The 21,131-nt window shown below is 38.1% G+C and overlaps 1 long non-coding RNA gene across 3 annotated transcripts; it reads left to right on the forward strand.

Annotated features, from left to right (window-relative positions):
• The first annotated feature begins 1,225 nt into the window (after positions 1 to 1,225).
• LOC131700786 (uncharacterized) lies at positions 1,226 to 18,587 on the forward strand. Of its 3 annotated transcripts, none has more exons than XR_009308607.1 (8): positions 1,226 to 1,404; positions 14,236 to 14,374; positions 16,557 to 16,699; positions 17,162 to 17,300; positions 17,588 to 17,723; positions 17,845 to 17,880; positions 17,976 to 18,054; positions 18,278 to 18,587. It is a non-coding gene; the product is annotated as an uncharacterized LOC131700786 (long non-coding RNA). The 3 variants fall into 3 exon arrangements; XR_009308596.1 differs by lacking the exon at positions 1,226 to 1,404 and adding an exon at positions 3,209 to 3,688; XR_009308602.1 differs by lacking the exons at positions 1,226 to 1,404; positions 17,588 to 17,723 and adding an exon at positions 3,209 to 3,688.
• The last annotated feature ends 2,544 nt before the right edge of the window (positions 18,588 to 21,131 follow it).

Raw genomic sequence — 21,131 nt, forward strand, 5'->3', positions numbered from 1 at the left:
AATATTTTTTTCTATCTTTTAACAGGATTGAAGGAAATAGCATCAGTTATAAAAGCCTTTTTAAATGTATTGAACTTTGTTCAAATAATACCTCTTTGAAAAAAAGTGTAAGTACTGTGTAAATATTTTATTTGTACAGTTTTGAAACACAGTAGATTTTTATTCTGCTGGCTGTTATTTCTGGATTAAATGGGAAACTTAATATTAATTATAGTATTTAATTCTTAAAACAGAGTCCCAATACCATCTCAACAAAGAGTGAGCCTGCAGTTAAAGTTAAAATAAAATCTGTACAAGTAAATGCTATAGAGAAAAGGGTTGTTAGGCTGTTTTATGTTAAGAGGACAAATAAATATTTTTAGAGTCTTGTTTATTTAACACCTTTTAATTTACAGTATATCATTTTAGGTTTTGTAAACAGCCTATGTGAGAGATTCAAGGATGCCACACAATGTATTGTGCGATGTGTTTTTTTTTTTTTTTTTAATTTGTGGCAAAAACATGTTTTGCCCTTGTTAGCGATCGCAAGTCATAACAGCAATGCACTGCTATATTTAGCAAATTAAACCTTTATTTTGACCTCACTGGAATAAGGTTGTCTGTACTGAAGTCTACATTTGACCCTGAGGTTAAGGGCCACACACATGCAAGTAGTTTCAGAGTTGAATCCTCTCTGAGGCCAAAGCTCATTTCATGGGCATCCCAGAACACCTAATCTTTGGCAACAGGCCTGGCCCTTTTAAGTATAGATGATTTGTAATTATTGCATTAACCATGCTATGATGTATAATCCGCTTGTGGTCCGTTTTGCCCTCCCAAAAATGTTCATGTAAAAACACATAATGCTACTTCCTCTCCCCATCGCAAACAAAGGAACAATTTAAATAACCAGGGCAATTATCTAATTAAGACACCACTAAATCAATAAAAAAAAACGACATGTGCAATAAAGCAACGTACAACAAAACATTTGAAAGAAGCCTGGTTACCTAGGAGAAAACAGATTACAATCCCCTTATCAAGTAGTCCTGCTACAGCAGCATGCTATTTCACATGTTACAACTGCACACAATCACAGGTACAGTCACCAATTCGAGACACAACATTTGTAAAATATAAACATACTGAATTCATTGCAGTCATCAGCTGCATAGATTAACCATTCAGCAGAATGTGGAAACAAACAAGTGAATACAGATATTAAGCTACTGTTTTAGTACAGTATCACTTTAGTGTCTTAGCAAGTTGTTTTATTTTAAGCCGTTGAATATGATAGCAACCAACTTGCTCCTGAAGTATCACCCACCCAGCAAACACTTGCACTGTCGACCGGTCACTGTTCATCACAGCTACCGTACACAGCCCTTGGCGGAGGAATCAGCGACGGACGCTTCACAGCCTCTGGTACAAACAATCCTATTTCGATCTTTTTTTACATAAGGTTTTATATGTAATGTTTTCTTTACGTGTGCATAGTGGCGCTTTGTCTAGTTTTAACACATGTACATAGATGCTAAACGTATAGTTATTAAATCACTAAATATGACCAATAAATGACCGATCGACAGTGCAGACAATCAACTAACTAGGCTGCCTGAGCTACACATTTGCAGTTTGTTTGTTTTTTTTTTTGGAGCGTGAAATCACTCTCAAAAAGATTTGTAAGCGTAGACTGAGTTTCGAGCGTGCGCAGAAAAAACTGTAAATGTGAAAAGGGACTCGAGCGCGCGCAGAATAGAACCGTAATTGAAAAAAAAAAAAATTGAGAGGTTGTATTTTTTTCATTTTACAGTTACAAACTGCATTTCTGCGCGCTCGTATTTTTGATAGCAATTTCACTCTCAAAAGTGTCGAGCGAGCGGAAAGCAGATTTGTAAGTGTAAATTAGAACCGTAGTATTTTTTCCCCCATTTTACAGTTACAAACTGCGTTTTACAGTTTTAAACTGCGTTTCTGCGGTCACGGATTGATAGCTATTGGAAGCCTATGGCAAGCCAAGTTATCATTTAGAGATATCTCGATATATTTTAAGATATCTCTAAATCGTTTCCAAACATGTCTAAATATTTTAAGGTATCTTCAAATATTTAAAGGTACCGCATCGCAAAATTATTTTCACTTATCTTTTAAATTGAGCTTTTTCATTTAGCATTTTCAGATATACAGTATCTTTAAATCATTTTAAGATATCTCAAAATCATTAAATCAAACATCCTGTTCATTTAGGGATATCTCTAAGGGGACAGGAAGTCCATTCAAAACATAGAGCATTTTCACAGGAAGTCATTTAGAGATACCTTGAAATTACTTACAGTTTATTTTGAGATACTGTATCTAAATGTTTTGGTAACATGGAAAGAGATTAGGGTACATTGTTTCACAAAGTTGTACCCAATTCAAAACATCTGTGTATCTTAATTTCTGTTTTGCATCCTACAATATAACTGAGTTGGAATATGTAATATAACCTGATGTAAAGTGAATACAAGCACCCAATTTCAGTCACAGTGACATAATAGCAAGCACATTATAAAGGAGAAACATCCTACAGCTAGAACTGTGTTTGAGAAATATCAATCAATTAAATTACGTTTATGTTGTGCTTTTTATGGCAAAGCCATCTCCAAAGAGCTTCAGAATCAAATAAAGTAAAAGGCCAATGAAACGAACTGCAGTTATAGTAAGGGCCATTTTCTGATAAAGTACATAAAATGGTAAAATAGAGTAAACTGATTCCTAAAGAATTATATTTTAACAGAAAGTTTAACTATTAATCAATATAAGCATGATCATTATAGTAGCAGCACTTAACTAGAAGTGTGTGTGTTGGGGGAGTTGATAACAAAGTAAAGATCAGAAATTCAATTTTTTTTCAAGCTTTTCCAGTTTCTTTTTTATATCCTCATAATTCCAATGCTTTCTCCTGGTTCTTATCAGCTGCCCTAGTGTTGTGTGTCACTGCTGCACCCAACCAATGCTGAAGTTATAACCAGGGTTGTATAGTTTGACTAGAATATTGACAAGCTTCTCATCATTGCTCTCTTCACACCTCTGCAGGATCCTCTTGCCCCATCCCTGCCACAGACTGTCATCACTGAAGCTGATGATGAAGAAATTCTTAGGGGAGTCCCTCTTCAGCTTTTCTGCTTCTTCATTTACAATATTCCAAATAGCACTATACAATCCCAATATATATTAAAAACAATACAATATACCCTCAATATTCATTCTTTTAATAAGGCCTTACAGGGCATGCGACATTAAAGGAACACCGATATAGAACTGGAGTGCATGAGAATGGGTTATGTATGGAATGTAGTGGAAAGGAAACAGTGGAGCATCTGAGGGATTGCAATATTTCCAATATTTTTTTTGAAATGGTACAGGTGATAGAAAAATAGAAAAAGGTATTATTGGGTGTATTGCAAAATATATTAGGAAGACTCAAGAATATTTAACATACAGAGATTTTAAAAGGTTAAGTGTTCACAGCAGTTTTAATAGCCAAATCTGAACAGTAGGTGGTGACAATAAGTTTTGCTAGAAACTTGGTGACCATTAACAGAACAGAAGAAGAAACAGGAGAGAAGAAGGGACGGTAGGTGTGGGACTTGGTATTCGGTGTGCCGCTATAGAGGGGAGTGCTCGGAAGACGCATTTTGTCGGTGTCCTGCGGTGTTAAAGCCAGGTGAGTATAATTCTAAAAGTAAAGTGTTTGGCATTTGGAAATCTTGCATATTGAATAAAGCTCCAAGACATGTGGTTACTTCTCGGTCTCAGGTTGTGTTTTTGTTGGATCAAAGCATTAAAGCGGCAGGTTAAGAGCCCCATACCTTCTGTTTGCTTATTATTACTAAACGCTGTGTCCTTCTCCTCTCATCTGGTTTAAAACGGGGAAAGCCTTTTTATTTGATTTCGCTGGCCAGCAATTACGGTTGGGGAGGCATTTCTTCTTTGTCAAAGTAGGTCAGTCAGTTTGGGGCTTGCCTTCAGTGCACTGTAAAGGCCTGGTCTCGCAGGCGACAACAAGGTGGCCACACACTGGCGACATTTCTCCCACTTAGGACGGTGTTCTATTTTTCAGGCAACACGAGGGCAACATTTTCAATAACAGCCAATTAAATTTGATAGTAGTGTCACATGATAAGGCTCGACCATAACGTCAGACCGTGTATATGATGCATTCTGATTCCTGCATTTCATCCAATTAATTGTATGTAGTCTATAGATATGCATTACAGTGTGTATGTGGATAAGCGAATGTTAATGTCCACAATTACAATACATATTTAAGCTATGAATACTATTCTACAATAATAAAATACACGTGTAGCATATTTTTTAAAATAGTTTTTTTTATTAATTTGCTGTGTATGCAGTTATTTAATTAAATAATAATTATTAAATTTGGCATGGTTTTGTTTGTAGAAGGTGGGTGTTACTAACTGGTGCGGGTGAGGACAACAGCCACCTAACATAAAGTTTACAAACGAGATGAGGCCAATCTTGCTTGTTTGGTTGTTAGTAGCTTATTGATCCCAGAATCTCATCAAGCAGCTTCTTGAAGGATCCCAGGGTGTCAGCTTCAACAACATTACTGGGGAGTCGGTTCCAGACCCTCAAAATTCTTTGTGTAAAAAAGTGCCTTCTATTTTCTGTTCTGAATGCCCCTTTATCTAATCTCTATTTGTGACCCCTGGTCCTTGTTTCTTTTTTCAGGTCAAAAAAGTCCCCTGGGTCAACATTGTCTGTACCGTTTAGAACTTGGAATTCAGATCACTGCGTAGTCTTCTTTGTTCAAGACTGAACAGATTCAATTCTTTTAGCCTGTCTGCATACGACATGCCTTTTAAACCCGGGATAATTCTGGTCGCACTTCATTGCACTCTTTCTAGAGTAGCAATATCCTTTTTGTAACGAAGTGACCAGAACTGAACACAATATTCTAGATGAGGTCTTGCTAATGTATTGTAAAGTTTTAACATTACTTCCCTTGATTTAAATTCAACACTTTTCACAATATATCCGAGCATCTTGTTGGCCTTTTTTATAGCTTCCCCACATTGTCTAGATCAAGACATTTCTGAGTCAACATAAACTCCTAGGTCTTTTTCATAGATTCCTTCTTCAATTTCAGTATCTCCCATATGATATTTATAATGCACATTATTATTGCCTGCGTGCAGTACCTTACACTTTTCTCTATTAAATGTTATTTGCCATGTGTCTGCCCAGTTCTGAATGCTGTCTAGATCATTTTGAATGACCTTTGCTGCTGGAACAGTGTTTGCCACTCCTCCTATTTATGTGTTGTCTGCAAATTTAACAAGTTTGCTTACTATACCAGAATCTCTCTCTCTCTCTCTCTCTCTCTCTCTCTCTCTCTCTCTCTCTCTCTCTCGATTTGTATGTACAAATAATGTGATATCTTTTAACAATTGTAAGTCGTCCTGGATAAGGGTGTCTGCTAAGAAATAAATAATAAATACAAATATAACTGGGTTTATATAATGTGTGTCAGTCTGCCAGTCTATTAAATTAATCATTAAATTAATCCTTAATCCTTGGGGACCCCTGTATACTACTGCTGACTTTTCAAATACAGTTGCTCTCCTGTGTGTGTTTATTAACTATTTGGTTTTGTTGAAGAATCCTTGCTGGGGAGATCTGTTTCTATCTATCCACCATCGGTCAACGAGAAATGCAATTGTTGCTAGGCCCTTGTCTAAGGACCCTTCCTGTTGAATACAGTGTATTTTTTAGCTGCCTTTATTTAAATGTTAAACCTTTAGGTAGAGTTCGGGGGGCAAGAGCTAGGGCTTTTCTAATTTCAGCCTGTCAATCATCATTAATCTCTATGTCAATCATCATCGAAATCCTATTTAAAGCTTAGTCACATCTATCTCCCTTTTCAAATGTTTTGCTTTTCCCTCCTCCTCCTTTTGTACCACGTGCCTCTGTCATCAGTCCCCGCTGGGGGGCAAGTGATCTCACTGCCCAACCTTGGGTCAGGCTATGTCACTTTTGCCTTTGGATAAGGGGGGTGCTCATCGTACGAGTCAGTGGGGACCCCCGGCCACACCTATCCTCTCGCAGCTCATGCGCTATTACTTAACTAAAATCAGAGGCTCATTCTTTCTTCATACTATTTGCTCAGGTTTTAGCCTGCTGTGTGCTTAGCGCTCAATGTCCCAACTAACCTTTCTACTTTCTACCTATTTCCAGATTCCCTGAGGGAGCTCTCTGCTCCCACCGCAAGCAGCTCTCCAATAAACAGGGTAACTACTTTTCTGTCCATTCAATTTTCAGGTTTGCATCCACTACCTATTCCACGCTCAAGGGATTCAGGTTTGCATCCGCTACCTATCCTCAAGGGGTGCTGGGTACAGTCTTGGAGGCCACACCTCTCCTCATACAGCAAGACAACCTCTTTTATATTTTCTGTAGAGGTCTCTCTACCAAATCAAACTACAAACTAACAAACTATTCTTATAGCCTGGGCTCCTACCCGTGAAATGACTTTCTCTTATTAAAACTGTGATAGATTGTATTGTTTATTTGAACTGATTTTTATGTAACTGTGTGATTATTGTAATAAAATGTTTTGGACTCTGCCTCTGCCACTCTGTTACTATCTCTGGTCACTTTACCTCTATTCAGCGAACCTGTTGTGTTTCCTGAAAAACGGACAAGGGTTGGAACTGGCCAAATGAAGTCAAAATGTTATAAGTTCAGGAGGCTCCCGAGTGGCACATCCAGTAAAGGTGCTCCATGTGGAGTTGCGAGTTCGAGTCCAGGCTTTTCCTTTGCCGACCGAGGACGGGAGGGAGGGTTAGGTCAGCCAGGGTGTCCTCGGCTCACCCCGCACCAGCGACCCCTGTAGTCTGGCCTGGCGCCTGCGGGCTTGCCTGTAAGCTTCCCGAGAGCTGCGTTGCTGCCACCTGGTCTGAATGCCAACTCCACTTTGTTGCATTCACATTTTCATTCATTTAAGGGCTGCACAAACTGATCTAATCAATACTATACAGCGCATTCTCAGCCACTGTCCAGACGGGAAGAAAAAAAACAACTAAGAAGCCTAAATACTACTAATACTGTATGAGCGAAATGCTATTGTTGTTTGTGTGTGTGTGTATATGTCTGGAAGTTCTTGGGAGAGGTATAACTTTTTTTTTGCGATCGTGCCTTTCAAACGCTGTATATTTAGTAAAAGTCAAGAACTGACAACGGTGTATCTTTTCACACATGTAGAGTAATATAAAAGTGAAAATCATCCAATTGACTGCTTTGGCACCTGTGTGTGTATATATACAGTGCCTTGCATAAGTATTCACCCCCCTTGGACTTTTCCACATTTTGTAGTGTTACAACCTGGAATTAAACTGGATTTAATTGGGATTTTTACCATTTGATTTACACAACATACTTAACACTTTTGTGATAGAGAGAGAAAGGATCGATGCTGCAAATCTCCCTCCCGATTAGAAAGGGCGCTGTGTAAGGGGGAAGGTAAGCTGCCTCCTAGATCTGCCACCTCGATGGTAGGTGGAAACCGGAAGGTGACCGTATTAGGAGGGGCGCGTAGCTGCAAGTACTCAGGACGATTCCATTGCAGTCAGCTGCGGGGCAGCCCTCTATTGGAGAAATCATGGCGACGCGTGGGCTGCAGGGAGGAGTTTGCTGGGTACAAAGGGGAAGCAGCTATGTCAAAACCTCCCCTTGCGCTGATAACGAAAGGCAAACGGCCGGAGCCTGTATTGTTTTTATGATTTTGGATTACGTGTGTTTTGTGTTGCAGAGGAGGAGTGAGCCGCGGACCGGCGGTTTATAAAGAGCACGTCCTTGCACTGCACAGCACAGCACAGCACAGCACCACTCACGGCACCACGCTTCTCTGGAGCGAGAGCACTGCGCGCACAGAGAACGCGGGGACGGACAAAGTCCCGTTGTTGTTTATTTTTAGAAAAGCTGCCGTGTACCCCCCAATACCATCGCTGGTAAAGGGGTGGACTTATTTTGTGTTCATTGTTATTATTTTTATTATTATTAAAGTCCACAGACTGTTTTTGTGAGAAAAGGATTGTGTGGATTGGATTTATTTACTGCACCACTGCACCTGATCACACTTTGAAGGTGCAAAATATTTTTTATTGTGACACAAAGGTTAATTAAACAAAAAAAAGACATTTGTTGGTTGCATAAGTATTCACCCCCCTGAGTCAATACTTGGTAGAAGCACCTTTGACAGCAATTACAGCTGTGAGTCTTTTTGGGTAAGTCTCTATCAGCTTTGCACATCTGGGTCCTGCAATTTTTGCCCATTCTTCTTGGCAAAATTGCTCAAGCTCTGTCAAGTTGGATGGGGACCGTTGGTGAACAGCAATTTTCAAGTCTTGCCACAGATTCTCAATCGGATTGATGTCTGGGCTTTGACTGGGCCATTCTAAGACATTCAGGTTCTTGTTTTTAAACCACTCCAGTGTAGCTTTGGCTGTGTGTTTAGGGTCATTGTGCTGCTGGAAGGTGAACCTCCGCCCCAGTCCCAGGTCTCTTGCAGACTGAAACAGGTTTTCCTCTAGAATTTCCCTGTATTTGGCTCCACCCATCTTGCCCTCAATCCTGACCAGTTTCCCAGTCCCTGCCGATGAAAAGCATCCCCATAACATGATGCTGCCACCACCATGCTTCACCGGGAGGATGGTGTTCTCAGGGTGATGAGCAGTGTGGCTTTGCGCCACAGATAGCGTTTTGCGCTAAGGCTAAAAAGTTCAATTTTGGTCTCATCAGACCAGAGAACCTTTTTCCACATGTTTGCTGTGTCTCCCACATGCCTTTTGGCAAAATCCAAACAGGATTTGATATGGGTTTTTTTCAGCAATGGCTTTCTTCTCGCCACTCTTCCATAAAGCCCAGCTTTGTGGAGCGTCCGGGTTATAGTTGTCCCATGGACGGTTTCTCCCATCTCAACTGTGGATCTCTCCAGCTCCTTCAGAGTTACCATTGGCCTCTTGGTTGTTTCTCTGACTAATGCCCTCCTTACCTGGTCACTGAGTTTTGGTGGACGACCTTCTCTAGGCAATGATGACGATGATGATGATGATGATGACTTCAGAATAGAATGTTCATTCCAAATGGCTCCAAAGTGCCTAGTTAAGGGAGCAAAATCCTAATTTACTATCCATGATACTTTTACTTGCATTAGTAAAGGAATAGTATATTGCATTGGCTGCATCAAATGTAACAAGCTATATATTGGTAAAACAAAACGACGCTTGGCTGATCGCTTCGTGGAACATCTGAGAAGTATACGAATTAACACCTCTACCTTTCCCGTCGCCAGACATTTTAACAGAAATGACCACACTATAGAAGACATCACAATTTGTGGGATGGTTCAATGCTATGGAACTAATGCTGTCAGGAAACAAAAGGAATGTGAACTTATTTTCAAACTAGGTACTTTGGAGCCATTTGGAATGAACATTTTATTCTGAGGTCATCATCATCATCATCATCATCATCAACATTTTGGATTTTTGTTTAAAAGACTACTTGTTTGTTTTTTTATCAACTTCTTAAAGCAGTGGGCGCGTTAAGTAAGTGAGCCGCTCAGAGTGAGAACGCTCAGAAAGCACACTGAGCAGATTTAAATGACTTAACACTCTGCTCCACGAGAGCGTTGAGCGACTTTTAAAAATGGTGAATAATAATTATTTGCTTGTTTGTGTTTCTGAGGTGATGGTAGATGAAATGACCCCGTGTGGTTACTGTCCCCTGCTGAACCTCGCTGAGTTCGGCGCTCTGTTTGGACTGAACCTCATATCTGGCTGTGTTTAATACCGACAATACCGACGTTAATAATGAGAATTATGAATAATATTAATACTACAAGCCTAATAATAATACACTAATAACTATAAAACAGCTCTACATTTAAAAAAAAAAGAAATTAAATGATACAAATTCGAAAACAACAATTTTTACCATCTTATTTAGCCAATTAATACATAACTTCATAAGTCGAAACCAGTTCATCGTTCTTGACAAACGTATTTGTCAATCCTGCCTGTCATCTCCACTTGTTTCCTGCAGGTGTCCATTCCGTCCGCTCACTCTGATCACTGATGAAATATGCTCAGGAGCGCTCTGAGCGGCTCAGCGGGAGTGGAACTGAGAGAGTCGTTAAGTTGATTCTTTTACTGAGCCGCTCACTTACTTAACACACCTACTGTTTTTTTGTATTCGGCCGATGAAGGACTTGTAGTCCGAAACGTCCTGATAATTGATTTGTAATCAATTATTCTACCTTTTTAAGTACCTGAAATATCCTTTTCTCTTTTTTCTTTAATTATATATATATATATATATATATATATATATATATATATATATATATATATATATATATATATATATATACAGCTCTGGAAAAAATTAAGAGACCACTGCAAAATAATCAGTTTCTCTGGTTTTACTATTTATAGGTATGTCAAAATAACAAAAAAGATGCAGTGTTGTCAGACTTCGAATAATGCAAAGAAAATAAGCTCATACTTATTTTTAAACAACACAATACTAATGTTTTAACTTAGGAAGAGTTCAGAAATCAATATTTGGTGGAATAACCCTGATTTTCAAGCACAGCTTTCATGCGTCTTGGCATGCTCTCCACAAGTCTTTCACATTGATGTTGGGTGACTTTATGCCACTCCTGGCGCAAAAATTCAAGCAGCTCGGCTTTGTTTGATGGCTTGTGACCATCCATCTTCCTCTTGATCACATTCCAGAGGTTTTCAATGGGGTTCAGTTCTGGAGATTGGGCTGGCCATGACAGAGTCTTGATCTGGTGGTCCTCCATCCACACCTTGATTGACCTGGCTGTGTGGCATGGAGCATTGTCCTGCTGGAAAAACCAATCCTCAGAGTTGGGGAATATTGTCAGAGCAGAAGGAAGCAAGTTTTCTTCCAGGACAACCTTACACTTGGCTTGGCTTGGCTTGAGGGGGGAGGAGAAAATATGTGCTGCAGGACTACATTTCCCAGAATTCCACAGGGTTACCATTTTAAAGTGAAGCACCTGAGGCTGATTAAGGCAGGGGAAACCCTATAGAGTAGGCGGATGGAGAAAGGCCATGTGCAGAGCAGACCTGTGTAAACAAGAAAAGGTTCTGCGTGAACATAGGGTGAACCTATTTGTGTGTGAAACAACTGGGGTTTGACTGGTAAACAGCTTAGCTGTCTGGTGTTAGTTAAAAGCTTGCAAAGTACAGTTTAGTACTCCACGTATTTTGTGTTTTGCTAGTTTATTTTCTGTAATTAATAAAAGTGCATGAAAGTGCCTAAAAAGTACTGTTCTGTGTCTTGGTCTGCTTTTAAAAGGGTGCAATGAATTTGAACCGTCAGGCTTTGTTACTATATATATATATATATATATATATATATAGTTGTAGGCAAAAGTTTACATACCCCAATGGGAATTTATCATTTCTAGAAATTTCTCAAAAACAAATAATTGTAGGAAAAATCTTTTGTAGCAAAAGTTTTTGCTTTTGTGGATGAGGAACAAGTTACAAGATTTCTACAATTATTTATTTTAGCAATTATTTTTTGCAAAATTCAAAGAATGCTAATTCAAAAGTATTCATACCCTGACAAGGAAAATGAAATTAATAGCTAGTTGAGGTACCTTTAGCAATAATAACCTATTTTAAACAATTAGGATATTTGTCAATGAGCTTTTGGCATTATTCATTAGTGATTTTTGACCATTCTTCAACAAAGCATTGTTCCAGTTCATTCAAATTTCGAGGACTTCTCTTGTGCACAGCCTTCAACTCATACCAAAGATTCACAATCGGATTTAGATTGGGACTTTGACTAGACCATTCCAGAACCTTGATTTTATTCTTCTTTAACAATTCTAAAGTAGATTTTGATGTGTGCTTTGGACTTTCTCCAAACGTAACGACTATCAGCGTGACCAAATAGCTCGATTTTTGTTTCATCACTCCACAAAACATTTGACCAGAACTCATATCCATCATTTAAATGCCGTTTTGCAAACTTTAAGTGATTGTCCTTGTGACGTTTTTCTAAGAGTGGCTTTTTCTTTGGCCTGCGACTACTGAGACATTCACCATGCAATACTTGACCTATGGTTGTAATGGAAATCCCAGTCCCACCTGCAGCCAATTCACTTTGAATATCTTTGGCAGTCAATCTCGGATTGTTATTAACCTTCCTCACAATTCTTCTTCTTGTTCTTGGTGAAAGAACCTTCTTTCTTCCAGACCGAGGGAGCATTGTGACAGTACCATGAGTCTTGTACTTCTTGATAATAGAAACAATATTTGAAATTGTGAAATGAAATGCTTGGAACTATCCTTCTCCAGCTTTATGACAATAACTCATTTTCTTCAGATAGATCTTTACTTTGTCCCATATTGACTTACTGGTAATGACAGCAATCATCCTATGCCTAACCCTTTTCTACTTTCTAAGAATGTTCACCTACAATCCAGCATTTTCTAGACTTTTCTAGAATTAGGTTCTTCATTATCATATTGAAATTTCTAGCACCTTGTAGACAATACTATCATAGCATCAAAGGGTTTGAATTAGCATTTTTGGAGTTTTGCAAAAAAAAAAAAAAATCTATTTCTTGTAACTTTTTTTGATAATCTACAAAAATACATTTTTCCTAAAATTCTTTGTTTGAGATTCTCTAAAAGGAATAAAAACACCATAATGGTACAACACTGGCAAGAAGCAGCTTGTTTAGAGGAGTTAGATTGTGGTTCTAAGCAGTTCTGTGTTTGTTTTATACTTAATTCTTCTAATGCTTTCAGAAAGTATGCTTTCAGTCATTGCCCTTTAGTCAGTCTTCCTGAGCTATAATGGATCTTGAACATGTGCAATAGAAAAGTGTTAAAAATACAGCTTAGTGTCCGATACATCAGCTTAGTGTCCAATACGAATAAATCATACGATAAATATAGAAAATGCATCTGCACCTTGGACTTTGGTATGTACTACATCAGTACGTTGTTATAAAGTGGAAAGGTGTGTCATTTTTTTCACAGTCTCTTGCGTTGGCTGACCTAGAAAGACAACCCAGTGCCCTCGGCAGGTTCTTATTTTTTGAGTATATAGATTCACTGGCTTCTAAGCAACTACAGAAGAGCAAACACGATTGGAAGTCTTCACTCCATAGCAAATATCATAGGTATCACAATGAGGATTTTGTTCTGTTTAGCTATCCTTCTGCACGCTGCTACCTGTTCACTATATGACATTGGTAAGATCGTCTATCTGTCTCTGTCTGTCTGTCTACTATATAGTGAGATTGTATTTATACCTTCAAGGGACAGAATATCTGTCTTTTTTTAAAACCTATTATACAATAATGTGCCAATTTATTAGAACACCTCGATTTGTCATTTATATCCTTAAATACCTACCTGCATGAAAACCTCTTTGTGTGAGACTTAGTAATTAGTGATGTAGAAACAATAGGCACTCTTGTGAAAATGCTAGATCACTTTGTGCTTTAATAGGCATCTTGAACAACTTTAAAAAAGTAACATGCATTTTACCATTTGTGTATGTGTGTTCCTTTTTATCTTATTATTTTTTAATGAATTCCACACATGGCCTATCATCAATTAAATCAGACAATTGCTAATTTGCTTATTTGACAATTTTCCAAGATTATCAGTTACAGTGGTTTGGATTTCATATGCACAACAAATCAAAACAACAGAAGCAATGGGGTGTTCTAATACATTTTCACACTACTGTAGCAATCTATTTTGATTAACTGGTATCAAACATTTACACAAGAGACGCAGGATTTAAAGGGTTATCTGCTGTTCAGTTTAGTTTATTCACTTTTGGGCCTGCAGGGCCAGCACAGGTACAGCTCAATAGTGAAAGCATCGCGAATACAAAGAGACATCTAAATAAATATATTAGAAAAATAAAAACACATGATCACAGTTTCATTATAGCTTAAACAATTTCAAGCACAGATGCCACTGAACTGCAAATTTAAAGCCAGAGAGGCATGGCAATATATTTTAGTCTCGTCAAGGGTTGGTTTCGAAAACCCAAGTGTAAAGCAATACAGAGCTTCTCCACCTCCCTTTAATCCACATTGCTCCAGGATTATTTAGTACTGTACATGTTGGCTTGTTCTTTATTTCCATTAAGACATCTTTCCTTTTTTTTCACCAGTTATTTCAGGGGTTTTTGAGTCCAGTATCACTACATTTAATTACACTCAATCCAGAGAGTACTGTCTGTCGCAGAATGCAGCTTTAGCAACCTTAGAGCAGGTGAGCAGTGCTCGGAACATCAGCTTCCAGACCTGCAGGTAACGTATGCACTGAGAGTGTGGTTAGAATTGAACACATTCAGTACCATATACATTTTCAGAATGTTTAATTTAATTTCTTACTTTTTAATTTGTCATTTTGTGTCATTCTCTGCTGTTTATGTTTGCACTGCTTATTAAATATTCTACTTCGAAAAGCTGAACTTCTGAAATGCGGCAAGTTTTCTAAATGGCCACTGGGGGTGTGTGTAAGTCATTTCAGCCACACCTCTGCAACTGATCTGTAAAGTCAATGGAAAAACATCTTTCACAAGGAACTGGAAATTAGAGATGCACACCACCCTAGTGGGTCAGAGTTCTCACTTCAGAAATTCAGCTTTTAGACAATGCTTGAAAAAAGCTGTCATAGTAATCCTGTACTTTGCAAGCAGAAAAAAAAAACTATAGAGAGTGATAGAGGTCATAGTAGGATATTAAAATGGAAATAATTGAAGTACTTACAAATGATTCAACCTCTTACATTGGGGTCTGTTTCACCTTGATTACACTATGTAACACAATTTTTGTTCCTGGGTAGTAAGTGTTATTTCCTAATTACTTCTGCCTCAAAAGCATAGAAAATGGCTATTATTCCCCACAAACTTTGCTTTTGTGACCAGGACAGTGATATTTTGAAATTTACCTATTTTCAATGAGAAAACGGGCGAATTTGTGTCTCTTCGTTCACATAAAGTCAAAAAAAACAACAACATATGAATCCAAATTAACATGTATTTATACTAAAGTAATACAAAAATGACTACAAAAGATTTAGAAGTGAGTAGTTTTTCAAGATTTACGATTATACTGTAAATCACTTTCACGAATCAGCCCCCAAATGTAGTCTCCCATCATGTTCTCGTTATACTGTCCTTGGTAGTGGCGTTCAAAGTCCAGTATATCCTGGTGGAAGCGCTCGCCTTGCTCCTCCGAGTACGCTCCCATGTTCTCCTTGAATTTATCAAGATGAGCATCAAGGATATGGACTTTGAGGGACATCCTACAGCTCATTGTGCCGTAGTTCTTCACCAGAGTCTCAACCAGCTCCACATAGTTTTTGGCCTTGTGATTTCCCAGGAAGCCCCGAACCACTGCGACAAAGCTGTTCCAAGCCGCTTTCTCCTTACTAGTGAGCTTCTTGGGGAATTCATTGCACTCCAGGATCTTCTTTATCTGTGGTCCGACGAAGACACCGGCTTTGACCTTTGCCTCAGACAGCTTAGGGAAGAAGTCTTGAAGGTACTTGAAGGCAGCCGACTCCTTATCTAGAGCTCTGACAAATTGTTTCATAAGGCCCAATTTGATGTGCAGTGGTGGCATCAGCACCTTCCGGGGGTCCACCAGTGGCTCCCACTTGACGTTGTTCCTCCCCACAGAGAACTCGGTCCGCTGTGGCCAGTCCCGCCTGTGGTAGTGCGCCTTGGAGTCCCTACTGTCCCAAAGGCAAAGATAGCAGGGAAACTTGGTAAAACCGCCTTGGAGACCCATCAGGAATGCCACCATTTTGAAGTCTCTTATGACCTTGATGCCATCTCAGAAAAATGCAGATATGTATCCACTTAGGCAGCTGGAACTAAACTGAACTGGTGGGCTTAAGGCCCCTGTATTTAAACTACTATTTATATTACTGGAAAGTTCTAGAAAGTTCTAGAAGTTACTCCAAGTTTACTCAGCACTGAATCTATCTGAAATGTTCTGGAAAATAGGTAAATTTCAAAATATCATTGTCCTGGTCACAAAAGCAAAGTTTGTGGGGAATAATAGCCATTTTCTATACTTTTGAGGCATAAGCAATTAGGAAATAACACTTAATACCAAAAAAAAAAAAAATTGTTACACGGTGTTACCATTATCAAATACATTATCTTGGTTGAGTCAATTGAAAATAACCCATAATCTGCACAACCCACATACCAATACATTGAATTGCATTTACATTGCAATCGAATATAAATAAAAAAAACAAAAAAAACAACATGTGTTTTGAAGGATCCTTCCACATTACAATTTGAATACATTGCTCTGTACTTGTAATATTCTCATATCATGTAAACCTAATTTTTAAAGCATCAGAGATTTTATACTACAATCTATTTCTGAACCACATTCAGTTTGACTTTTTTTATGGAAGTAAATGCTTTGGCTCACCCTTCATTTTCATGATGTAACTTTTTGATGGCAGGTATGGATGGGTGGAAGAGCAGTGAATTCTTCTTGCCCGTACCACAGCGATCAAGACTTGTGGCAACAGTAATATAGGCATCATTAAAAAAGGGCCCTGTGGATACTACACTGCACCCAGTGCCTACTGCTACAAAACCAATGGTAACCATCTCGGGTCTCTTGAGTTCGAGAGCTAGTGTGTTCTAGTGGAAATGCCTGGTTATTTGATTTATAAGCTGGTTAATTTAGTTTGTGTGCTTTACTGTACTGCTACTGCTATCGTTTGTAAAACACTTTCTTAAAAACAATTCTTTGTTATGTACAACACAGTAAATACCACAAAACACTAAAACAAATATTGCAAAGCTGATTGAGATTGGCGTGGTAAGATGTACAATAATACAATGTTGCTTGGTCTCTGCTCAGTTCCTTTACAAGTCTTTCATTTCCCAAAAAGATTTCTGTGCATCTTCCCGATCTAGTTAACTGTACAACCAGTTCCATGTATAACGCCTATTCAGAATTAAAACATAACAGCAAAGGATATGACAATACTGAAGAGGTTTTGGAATACAGTGGTAAAAATCAGTTCGGCTCTGTTTCTTCACACAGTGTCTTTTACAGATGTATACGTGGTCTATCCTCCATTTGGGAACAGTACCATGACATACAGTGAAGCTATGCAACGGTGTTTATCCCTTGGTGATAGCTTGGCATCAAAGAAACAACTGAGTAGTACATCCACACCCATCCCTGACGGCATGTAAGTAATAACACTGCTTTTCATTGCGGGCGGGGCAGGGTGGGGTGGGGTGATGTGGGGGTAAGGGGGGCAGAGAAACTCCCTAAGGGCCTTATTATCTCAATGGCACTCTGCAGTGCTGACAAACCTTTTCTTTGGAACTAGACTGACACCTAAAAAATCTACAAAAACAATATACCACTATTTGTTTTATTTTTTGTCTTGATCTAAATCAGGGTTGGCCAAAGCTGGCCCTTCCACTCCTGGTCTTTGTTCCAGCTCTGTTCTAAATTGTTTAAACCCTTAAGGTACACTGGGATTTGAGCGGTTGTTGAAACAGTAAAGACAAGGACGTGGTTCAGTTCTCCAGTGGAAAGCTGACAGTTACTCCATGTGTCAACAAACCCAGCCAGCTTGCTTTAGCCTACTGCTTCAACCCAAATAGTAAGATTTATTTGTAATACTTTCAAGAACTATAACAAATCCTACAGGATATGATATGAACTGTTTAATAGTTGCATAAAACAATTGGATTTTGAATCTTTTTTTCTTTTCTTTTTGGCAGTCACAGACTTTATTCCAGTAATCAAGGATGACAAATGTAAGCAGTCACTCCCCACTCAAATATAATACATTATACTCTCAATGTGATTTGCCTATCTGAAATGAACTTTTTTTATATTGTTTATATTTTAGTGTGGCTCAAGATTGCCATAGTTTGCATTATCTCCTCTATATTTATCATCTTACTCATGGCTGTCACCTTCATGAAAGGGTAAGAAAATTAAGCACTTTTTTGTGTGTCTGTGTTATTTTTCAATTTTAAACACACTGATAAATGCACCAGTTACTTTTCTTGTAAGGTATGAATTTGATTGTAGAATCTACTGCATTAAGTTACATAAGATATAGAAATTGATATAAGATAATACTCTTATACTGTATGTATAACAGTCAGTAACTAATTGTATTTTTTTTTTGTTTTGTTTTGTTTCCAGGAATAAGTGCATCTGCTGTGTCAAACGTAAAAAGCCAGCGGAAGACTCTACCCTAGAGAGAGGCCAAGGCTTTGACACAGTCAGAGGACTGCATCGTGATAGGATTCCATCATACCAGATCAGTGGCGCAAGAACCAAGCCACCTGTATTGAGTAAGGCCTTAAACACTGGCTACAACTCTCATTACTCTAACCATGGCTTTGAATCCACACCCGAGGCCAGTAAGCAGAACTTTGCCAAAACTTATGTGGACCATGACCGTTATGAGTACAGCAATGCTGCCTTTGATAATACTTATTAAGACATCAAATCTGACTTGATTCCGCGGTTAAGCAGTGATGACTGACACAAATCAGCGACCTCTGGAATTGAATGGACTTCCCCCCACTGTATTTTTTTTTTAAATGTGTTCTACATAAAAAAATAGTCAAAATGATTTTTTTTAGTTTGTTTTAGTATTTCAAAAAATTATTTTAGTATTTTAAACCCTCTTGATTAAATCTGAAAAATGGTGCTGCTGTTCTTATAGCAGCCAAGTAATAAATAACAAAAAAATATGATTACTACAGACTTTGTGCATTAACTAAATAAATAAATAAATAAATAAATAAATAAATAAATAAATAAATAAAAAGTTGTTGTTTGGTATTTTTTAAAAGCAACTAAAATGGAACGGGGTTCCAGGTTTTGCTATGAGTTTAGTCAAGCATATTGTATGGAAATAACGAGCTAAGGTGTGTCTGGGCAAGCTCATAAAAAACTGCAATGGCTCAGAATTCCATGTAATTGTAACCTTAATTCCACCCAACGTTTATGTTTGCTATGACTGTACAGGAAATATGTGGAGTTTTATTACTAGGGTGTTAAAAACAAAATGTACTTAACAGACTATTAAGCTTTTTGGTTTTAGTTATTAATAATAATAATAATAATAATAATAATAATAATAATAATAATAATAATAATAATAATAATAATAATAATAATAAAAGTAGGTGTTTAAATATTGTAGGTGAAATTGGTATGTATATTTGGTAAGTTTTACTCGAGGAGCTGAACCTGAGGGTGGTGTGCGTGTGTGTGACACCATAAAGATAGCAAAGCTATGTTCAAAACTGGAATCAGTTATAACTTGTTTAAAAGGCTAGTATATGGTAATAGAAATAGTTTAGAGTTTACATGCTGCTATTTGTTATATAATTTATTGTTTTTTTGTCTTTTGTAAATGTTAGGCAATAAGGACTAAAATCTGTAAATTGTTTCATACCTTATTTCCTGTGGTTTAATTTCTGTTCCTGGGTGTGTCAGAGAACCTTTACCCAAGTCCTTCAAAACACAGCTACTGAAGAAAGGAATGATGTACAGTACTTGTGTCATTCAATCCTTGTTAAACTACTGGTCATAGCAGTAAATACCACAAAACACCAGCAAATGCTGTTATGCACAGTTTTATAGGCAAATGCTATGCAATGTCACTTCTATACATGCTGCATCTGCCGTTAGACACAGAAGTGACAGATAATTCCTTTAGGTCAGGCGAGGTCAAAGTTGTCTCTTCCATTCCTGGTCTTTGTTCCAACCCAAATTGTTTAATTGAACCTGCATCCAGACCAGGGCCGGATTAAAGGACATGGGGGCCCTACGTTAACCCATATTTTGGGGGCCCTATGCACATGGCGAATGGTGTTATTGGCATATTGGTTAATCCGGCCCTGCGTTGGGGACAGAGAGAGTGAGCGGAGCAGAGCGAGCCAATTATATATGGAGCGGGGGGAGCGGAGCGGCGTAGTTGCTGGAGTGGAGCGTGGTGCAGACATTTCCAGCCTGCTCTTTCACAGCACTGAGAAGAACTGAGCACGGTTTTACTCCAAAACGAGTTTGCACCAAAAATGTAAAGAAGAAGGTGACAAATACAGATGCAGTCACTGTAAAGTATTTTCCATCATGCCTTTGCATGGTAACCATTAATTTTCCAGTTTCAAACCAAAATTAGGCACTTTTATGTTTTGCAGACTTGAGAATTGCATTTAAAAAAAAAAGCTTTTATATTCAATGATTCGTGTTGCACTTTCTAATTCATTATGGAGGGAAAAATATCTATTCTCCCGATTGTGGAGCTGCCATATAAAAATGTAAGTCAGTGTGTCCATCTGTCTGCGGTTATTACAAAGCCTATACTGTTTTTTTACCGTTCTATATACTGTATGAACTATATAACTTATCTGAACACTTTATGTAGGCTTTTTTCTTTGCTGATCATAGCTGGGCATGAGGCTTGTTAAGCTGTGTATGCTTTTATTGCCTTGTACCATATGACAGAAATCACATGCGAAAGATAATAATTTAATCTCACTGTTGTTAATGATCATTTTAATTAACATTCAAACATCTGTTGGAACATACAACAAAAAATGATGCAATGTGGATCACAGACATAAAAAAGCTTCTGTCCCAGACAGTAAAGTACAAATGCATTAGCAAGTTCATAATATAACTTAATGTTATATGGGTATGCCAAAGTGGCTAACAGTGTGCAGGTGCAAGTGATCAATGAACAGACAGACAATTATAATCCAGGTGCAAAGTAGTTTAATGCGTTTGTATGTCCAGTGCCTGACGGCAGAACAAACAGTAAACAATAATGATGGCAAGTAATACAGTGGTGTGTATTACGGACTATAATCCCCGGGTTTGTCCCGAAATAATAGTCCTGTTTATTGTACACCCACACGAAACACAAAGCACATACACAAGTCGATAGTGCGTGAATTAGTGCTCGTGGTGACAATACAGTTATTTGTGATACAAGTATTGTGCTGTTCCGGGTTTGCGCTGGACTCTGGCAACAGCTCCA

This window comes from Acipenser ruthenus, chromosome 2, assembly GCF_902713425.1.
Source record: "Acipenser ruthenus chromosome 2, fAciRut3.2 maternal haplotype, whole genome shotgun sequence".
Classification (NCBI taxonomy): domain Eukaryota; kingdom Metazoa; phylum Chordata; class Actinopteri; order Acipenseriformes; family Acipenseridae; genus Acipenser; species Acipenser ruthenus.